Source organism: Hirundo rustica, chromosome 4 (assembly GCF_015227805.2).
Source record: "Hirundo rustica isolate bHirRus1 chromosome 4, bHirRus1.pri.v3, whole genome shotgun sequence".
In the NCBI taxonomy this organism is placed as follows: Eukaryota; Metazoa; Chordata; class Aves; order Passeriformes; family Hirundinidae; genus Hirundo; species Hirundo rustica.
The window spans coordinates 26,825,980-26,834,948 of NC_053453.1; positions in this window are offsets into that span (position 1 = coordinate 26,825,980).

Genomic DNA, 8,969 nt, shown 5'->3' on the forward strand with positions numbered 1-8,969 from the left:
TCAGGCCTTGAAGGGGTTTAACTTCCTCACACAATCATATGCACACAACTTAGGTGTTTGTGAGGGCCTGGTCACCCTGCAAGCAGCTGTCGAAATCTTTAGGATACTGAGGAGGAAGATATTCCCTAGAGGTGCCTGCAGCATCCGGGTACTTACTGCTAGTGACATGGAAATTTAAAATTTCAGTCCTTGCCAGCACTGAAATATTTTCTCTACATAGTAATTATATATTCATTCAGGGTGTAGTGAAACGGTCTGGGCTCTTACCTCAGATACCGCTCTGCACAGCGCTAAGGAAGTGCCAGTGCTGATGCTGATGGACAAACACAGCCATCTCTGCTTATTACAGACAGTTCTGTAGCTAATAACTGCTAAAACAAATCCCAGTGAACCTGTTTTTACCATCCCAAATGCAAAGCCAGGATACTGTAATACAGTCTGTGTCAAGAGTATAAAACAGGCAACGTGGCTTCCTGTGCAGATCAAAGAGAACAGATTCAGAGATTGGCAATAGCCAGAAAAGAAGTAGAAACTTTTTGCAAAAAAAATGTTTGCTCTATAAATTCTTTATAAGGTCCCTAGATACTGTGGTACTGACTACATTATAAATGCATAAGAGATCCATTAAGAGAGATGAGGAGGGGGTGGGGGAACTGACAAATTAGGTTTTTGCAGCTGAAAGCCCTAAAGATTTCTTCTGCCTTGCAAAAGAGTAGAAAGATTTTTATCCTTAGACAAAGCTTACTTCTTTTCTTAGGAAGAAAGGAAAGAACTGAAGAAAAGGAAGAAAAGAATGAAGAAAACAAAAAGCCAAGAGAAAAAGTAGTATTATCAGAATGGCCATGTTCAGTGCTGTGGCCAGAAGAATGAGAATCATGAACCTAGAACTAGAGAAAGGCTTCAGAACTGATCCAGCTAGTTTCTTGTGGAGGCGATACCTGTGTAACCTCACACCAGAAGTATTCTGTGGCCCATCCTAACAAACTGACAGGATGGACAGACAAGTTTCCATTCTGGGCTCATGTCCTGGCACAATTTCACATCCTGAAGATGGCTTCTAAAACTTATGATTATATATGGAATACAGTGCCTGAAAACAGGTAAAGTTGCACAGCTACAGCTGGCTGAGCAGTGAGGCTTTTATAGTACAAGGTTGTATAGGGTGTTACCTACCCTTGGACACATTGCCACAGTGGTGTTTGTGCATGAAACACCTGCTGCAGCACTGGAGAAGGTTTCACCTTCTGCACTGGCTTGTGAGGAAGGTAGCTCAGACCACTTAGGCCAGGTCTCTGCCTCTGTTTCATTTTTACTCTCAGGTGAGTCTCCAGATGTTTATCTAGTTGAGGAAACATGGTACCTTCCACCTGAATTAGAGCCAGGATTCTAACATGAAAAACTGCTTGGTAAACTAAATAATTTAAAGATTGAGCATGTTGTGAGATTTGATGAATGGAGACAGAATACAGTGCTGGCGAACATGGATGAGGTATGCGAACTGGAGAAGGACAGAAAGCAGGGCTGGGAAGAGGGCCTCATAAAGGAACAGCATCTTGCTTGTCTTGCATCCAGACATACCACAAGACTGCTTGAATTAGGGTGTTACTGATTTTGTAATTCCTGCTTGTTTGGTATAGGTGTGTAAAAAGATAAAAGTGTATAAAACTCAGATAAGTACCAGGAAGGATTCAGGTGATGGACCTGCAGACTACCTCAGCTACAAATAAAAAAGGGCACAATGGGCCAAGGCCGCTCAGGAGCTTGCCTGAACAAGCCAGAACAGACTGGTACCACCCACAGAGTGAAGAAAGTTTTTGGACCAGCCTGTTCTTGATGCACAAAAATGAACATAAGGATTAGCTGTTAGAGACTTGTAGTGGATGCAGAGAGTCTTCAGGCATCTTCACTTTGAGGTAAGCAATTTGGGGATGCTAGACTTAAGCTTAGTAAGTATGGGCTCCTGAACATCTGCTCCAAAATGTCTATTGGATATTACAAAATTGTGTTATTTAGAGACAGTTTTTGTGAAGGGGGCAAAAAATACCAGAACCCAGGCGTCTGAAACACTAGTACTTTTCTGCAATTCATTGCTGTGCCTCAGGTGCCTGTTGGCTCTTTTGAGAAAACAAAAGAAATTGGTGGCAGCTGGGATGTTGCTACTCAAATTGCACAATGAACTGTTGCCAGAGTAATGTTAACATTTCTCACTTGTGCACATTCTGGAGAGAAGTTTAGTTGGTCACTGCATGATGGTGGATATCAAGTTGCAGCTGGAGAATTATTACTGTTACTCATTTTCCATTTTTTTTAACCCAGCTCTTCACTAAATAACCTTAATAGAGTTAAAATACGAGTCCTGCCAGAGGAGGGGTGCAGATGTTTGCATTGATTTGAGAGATTTGGGACAGATTCATGGGCAAAAGCTGTACCCTGGGCTCTGAGACACAAAGCTGGTAACGTGAGATGAGGCCTGTTTGAACCATTCTTAAAGTTTGTCCTATTTTGGTTGCTCTGAGAAACATGGTGCTGGGCTGGATGGGCCTCTGACCAGTTCCAATGCAGCTGCTCTCATTTTACATCCTCCTTCCCCCTAGAAAGCCTGCTGTCCTCCTGTCTCCACAGTGAGCAAAGTGTGAAACAGCCCCCAAGACCACCACACTACTTGATGTTTGCCAAATGGCATCTACAATGTGCATCACAGCTGAGGTGCACTAGCAGGTATCTGTTTGGGGATCCCAGGATCTTTAAGATCCATCAGTAAAATATTTTCATCTCTAGGCCCATATTAGATTGTAGGACAGTCAGTGTGTGACCCTAAATACCTCAATGTCAAAACTGAAGTAAATACCCAAAACAAGCACATGAGGAGAGAGCTCATTCCCTTCTCACTGTCTCTTGTCTTCTAGTTAATTACTGCTCTTTGTATTTCCAGCGAACCTAGGATGGTTTTAGTTGGGTTAGAGTTTTGATGTCTTCAAAATTTATGAGGCACTCAGCTTTAGACCACAAAAAGAAAATAAGTCAAAACCAGTCACAAAGCTGTCAGTCCACAGCTCATTCCAGCTCATCCATCTTTCACTTCTCATTTATTTATGTGGTAGCATTTTCCACAGCAGAAATCCCCAGTCTGAATGCATGGCTTAGATACAGCTGCTATTCAAGTTATCACAGATTTACCCCAAACGCCGCTCAGACAAAACCATAATGAGACTGGCACCAGCAGAGTAACCACTGAGCTTGCAGGCAGCTGTGTGAAGCATCTCAGTGCTCTCATGGGAGCATCTGTAAAGCTCTGGACACCCACATCAATGCTTCTGCCTACAGGTTGTACAGTCTAAGAAACACTGGTTTATTTATTGACAAGTCAAAAGGAGACATAAAATCCCCTGATTTTCTGGGATATGTAGTGGGACCCAGCTAGCACCTTTCCACCAAATGTTATTATGACACCTGGACAAATTCAACTCCACTTTCAGCCCTCCATTTGGGTTTCCTTAGCGTGCAGCAACATCCCCTTCCTTCACCTGAGCTGTGTATAGCCTCACATGCATTGCACAGCAAGGCAGCACCTTCAGGGCTAGAGAAGAGCTGCCTTCTGGACAAACACTGCTGGCCATTTCCCCCACTCCAGGAGAAGGGGGGGACCTGCCCCAGAGCCCCCACCTACTATCAGCGCATGGTTTGAAGGTGCAGTGCTGCCCACACCCAGCATTTCAAGAAGGCAAGGTGTGCAAGGGTTTCTGAGGCCACCAGCAAGGCAGGACAAGGTTGATGAACTCTGAGAGTGGCTTTTGGTGGACATTTGGCCTTCAGGCAGAGTCAGATGGGCACAATCTCCTTACAAAGCTCAAGCTTGTGGGTATGATTAGATGAGACCTCCAAACACAAGCTCTACACAAGAACTGGTAAGAGGGGAAAGAGACTTTCCTATTTAACTCAGTGACAGGTACTAGTACTCGCTGAGGACATTGGAAACTGGCCTTGATTGCCAACACTCCAGCTAAATTAAACAGTATTTTAAGATACTTGGAATTAGGTTTCCCTGCTCAGGAGAGTGGGATGCTCCTGAGTACAGCACATCACCTTCCTGGCTGAGCCAGCCCACCACACCATGTGAAATGAAACATTTCTGCCATGAGGACTGGAAAAGATGCTCCACCAGAGACTACTGTAACAGCAGGTGGGAGGTGCTGTTCTCCCTGAGCAACCTCAGGAAGTGAACTGTGACCACCCACACCATCGGGGATGAGCTGTAAATACCAAGTTTTGGGTAAAAAAGAAAATTCCTGTCTCCGTACCAAACAGCTGTTGATTTAGTAGGGCAAGGGGTGTAAGATTCCAGAAGCAGCTTGTCCTTGTGTACAACAAAATCCCATCCTATACAGCCTCATGGTGTTCACAGGAAAACTAGCAGTGAGTATTTACTTACCTCCCTTCATCTCAGGAAACCATGCATGAATGCAAGCAGAGGAAGCTACATTTTAAATATCAAAATATACTTGAAAAGCTTCATATCAGCTATACTTTTCCAAACTAGAAAAATACCAATGAGAATAATATAATGCAAGTAGAAATTAAATTACATTTTTCTCTTTTTCCTTCATAAACCACACTCGTCTGAAGTCCAGCACTAATTTATTAAAATGTTTTTCACCAGTGGCATTTTGCACATCAGGAAGAGCTCATAATTTTATTTTGAATCGCTTTTGCATATTCTGTTAGTCAAATCTGTTTCCTCTCATGATTAAGCATGCTGTATAATTGATATTCTTATTCCCTGTAGTGTGACACAGCATGTGACTCAAAACTTGCCTTCACAAAGATACTCATGAATGTAAAGCACAACACATGCACAAAAACATGTCACATTCCCATATGCTCAGGCTGGAGGAAAATAGCTGTAATGCTCCCTAACTTAGCTTTCTTCAGAGGACTGGGTAATGTCTTTGTTCTGAGAGAGAAGTATTTGCCAGGAAGTACCAAGAAAGTTCTCTCCACTTGTAATTTTGTGAGTTTGAAGAATGTTGAGAGAAATGGGCTGATCAGACTGAGAATGTATCGATTTCTTATAAGAGGGACAGGAAACCCAAAGACTGTTTTGGGCTTCTTTTTCAAAAATTTTTGGGGGGGTGGTTTTTAAATACTGGATTTCCTTTAGGAAATGAGCCAAACCTATACTTAGAGAGTTGCTCCAAAAGTGCACAGCCATCCCCGTGGGGTTTTTGCCCTGTACAGCATATGGAAAACAAGAACAGAGCCCTCTACTTCATCGAGCATTTAGAGAGGTATCACATTCCCAGCTACCTTCTCCTTGTATTTGAAACTTCTTCCACACTAAAGCAGAGTTTTCAAACTTTTGTTAATTGAAAAGTAAGCCCCTGGCAAGTATAAAATTTTAATATTAACCCACCTGAGACACCCAGTGAATAAGAAAAGTTTTTAAAGAAATTGAATCTGAGGAAAGGATAATTGCTGAAGCAACCCCTGGAATAAGTGGAAACCTTTGCAAGCCAGGACCCAGGTGCTGACCACAGGCTTAGAAACAACTCTGCAGTGCTGGGGCGGCACGCAATGCATTCTTCACAGCCCTATGCATACCAGCCCTCAGTGTCAGCTCTGTGTATTTCTCTGCTTCTTAGCAAGCCTTAATTTCTTATTCAGATCAATTTCTCTAATTCTAAAATGGTTCATAATACCAGGCAATGTCATTATATTACAAGACAGCTTAATTTACAAGTTCATTCCATGCCAAGAGCAAGGCAGCAGAATCCCTAATTCTAAATAAGATCTATGTTATGCCAAATTTCCTTGCCAAAGCACTCTAATGAGCTGGCACCAAATGGCTTCACAGGAACATCCTACTGTCAGCAGTGTTTTGTGTTTTCCAGGCATTACTGGCACTGTATGCCAACTCTTCTTTTTCCTGCATGTGATTGTCAGTTTGTTCTGCCCTTCTCCAAGTAGTAAGCATGTGAATTTCCTCTCTCAGCCACTACACACACGAAAAAAGCAGGTCACTTCAGTATATTGTACTTCAGGTTTTTCATGTCTGGAAATATTTAACACTATTATTAGATATTTATATATTAAAGCACTTCTGCGACTGATAGAAAGTGGTCAGTGTTGGAGTCTGAGTCACAAATGCCAACGTAATGCCTCTCATTCATACACAGACAGGAGAAAAACAATGTGGGATTCAATTGCTTCAGGTGCTTACGTGAATTATCCTGAAGACTGCTTAGCCTGAATGCTCTTTGCCTGTGAAAAAGCTGAAGATGGCCACTTACTGGCCTAGTAGGCTTCTTTTGACAAGTGTTCTCCTCTAAGGAGGAACCAAAAAATTAAACCAAAGCACTGCTTTTCTCTATTTGTTTAGGCATAGTGAGACAAATTGTAAGCTAGCTTCTTACAAAACTGTCATTAGAAGAAACTTTCCCTAAGTAATAGAATTAACTCCAGAAAGAATCCAAGTGTCTCTCCCCACTGCCCGGCAAATACAACACATCCCTGCAGTAGCAAGATGTACCGTCCCAGTGTTTTAATATTATGGGTAGAGTATTGTTACTCATGTTACTCATCAGCTGTACACATTAATTTGTATGTTTTGTACTGTATTGCCATCCACAGGCATTGACAGCTGAGTATAATAAAACTTTTTAAAAAGAGAAACAAGGACGGAGAAATCATTTTTTTGGATGCAGGGGTTTCCTCACACCTGTCCCAACTGAAGAACCTCCTAACGGGACAGATCATGTCTCTAGAGATACAATAAAAAACAGGCAAAGCTGGGGAAGCAGCACACCAATACCTGGCTCCTAAGCTCTGCAAAAGCCGGTCACTCACACCACCCAGAAACCTGCTCCTTCTGCTCCTCAGCCAGCACTTGGGCCTGTGCGCGTTACTTGCTGGCTGGGGATGGGACTGGCCTCTGCTGATGTAAAGAAAATTCAGCTGGCTCAGGTAGGACATGATATGATTTCAGAAGGGTGGAAGCAATTAAGGAACCTTATTTACTCCTCCTTGCTAACACTCCATGGTGTCTGCATTTTAGTAGAGTTCCTTACTCCAGTTGATTGTTTAGTGCAGTGATGCGTTTGCTGGCCTCAATGCCCTGTGGTGCAAAGCAAATACTTCTTCCCTCAGCATCATGAATTGCCCTAATGGACAGCTTTCCCTCTGAAGACCTGCCTTACCCACCTCCCTGATCAACAAAGCCTTGTCCACAATGGCTGATGAGCTAATGTCTAATTAGCTGCAAGGTAGGGATGAAGTATGAATTTAGAAAACCAAAAGGCAACCTGTAAGGTTGGAGACTTCTGTTTAACAGACGTTGGTGTTAGGATTATATACTTGAAGGCACAGAGGTAGAAGTTGTGAGCAACTAAAAAATTTCTCTCTCCAGATGAACTTTATGCTGTCTCTGATCAAGGCTGTCAGATCCCTGCTACTATGGAAAGGGGTTGTTTTTAATAATTAATAATTCAAAATAAATCTAAGTGAAGCTGCAACAGTGCTGTCTTCATGCTTTCTGATTGGCCAGCCTATGAACAGCTGGTGAGAATTTAAGATCTATTTTGTGCATCTACTGCAAAACATTGCTAGTCTTCCTTTAAAAAAAAAAAAAAAAAAAAAGGACAAAGATGTCTGTTTTCTTGCAGGTTGGAAGACAATTTTTATTTCTGTGATTTATTAAGCTTGTGGCTTTGACAGGGATTTTTATGCTTTAATATTGTATGCACGTTGCTATTAAATGTCATGAATATTGCTGTGAAACATAATGAATATTGTAAAATATGGGGTCTGAACAATTCATGAAATGCAGCATACGATTTCATGAACACTGGGCATGTGTTGTCTTGGAGTATGCCCGACTTAGAACATATTTCACTGAGATCTTAATTATTTTCATTATACACTGGGATCTATATTTTATGAAAACCTCGGGGAATCTTTTTAAAATACTTCAGATATTTCATGAAAATTGCTGAATATGAGAGGAGAACTTCTTTGACTGAAAGTTATTTTTTTATAGAACTTTTTTCAATTATGCAGATGAAAAGTACTTCTTCATTTTAGAAAATTAAGCAGTGATACTCACTCATTTTTCCAAGTCTTTTTGTTTATGGTAAGATTTTCTTCAGTTGTAACATGGACCACATCTTTCTCTTTCCTACCTTGCAAGATCCTGAATACAACCTTGAAAACACTTGCTTTCAACACCCTGGAATCACAGAGTGGCTTGGGTTGGAGGGGATCTTAAGGATCATCTAGTTCCAACTCCTCTGCTGTGGACAGAGATGCCTCTCACTACACCAGCTTGCTTAGTGATGAATCCAGTGTGGCCTTGAACACTGTCAGGGATGAGGCATCCATCAACTGCTCTGGACAACCTGCTGTGTACCTCAGCACCCTCACAGTGAAGAATTTCTTTCATATATTTCTAACCTAAATTTCCCTCCTTTCAGTGGGAACCTATTATTCCTTGTCCTGTTACTTCAGTTCCTGATAAAAATCCTTCTCTGGCTCCCCTGTAGGTCCCCTTCAGGTATTGGAAGGTTGCTATGAGGTGTCCATGCAGCCTTCTCCAGGCTGAAAAGCTTTCTTAGCCTGTCCCATGGGAGAGTTGCCCCAGTCTCCTTATCAACTTCATGGCCCACCTCTGGACTTCTACTACTTATTATATGTTTGTTCAATCACTTCCTCATTTGATTCTTTTCTTCTTGTTCAGAATTGCAAAGAAGGAGGAAATTGTGCTTGACAGCACAAATGGTTCATGTTGCATTACTGTGAAAAGCAGGCAGACTAACATGAACTTCTTATTTGGATGACTAAAAGATGCAGTGTCCCACACCCTTCAGTTAAGAGAAGTTTTCATCTTCTCTAGACTGGAAACAGGATTTTTTTTCCCCACTCTGTTTTCCACAAGTATGCTGCCATATGGCCAGGAGTCCTCTCTGTGTGCTCCCGTG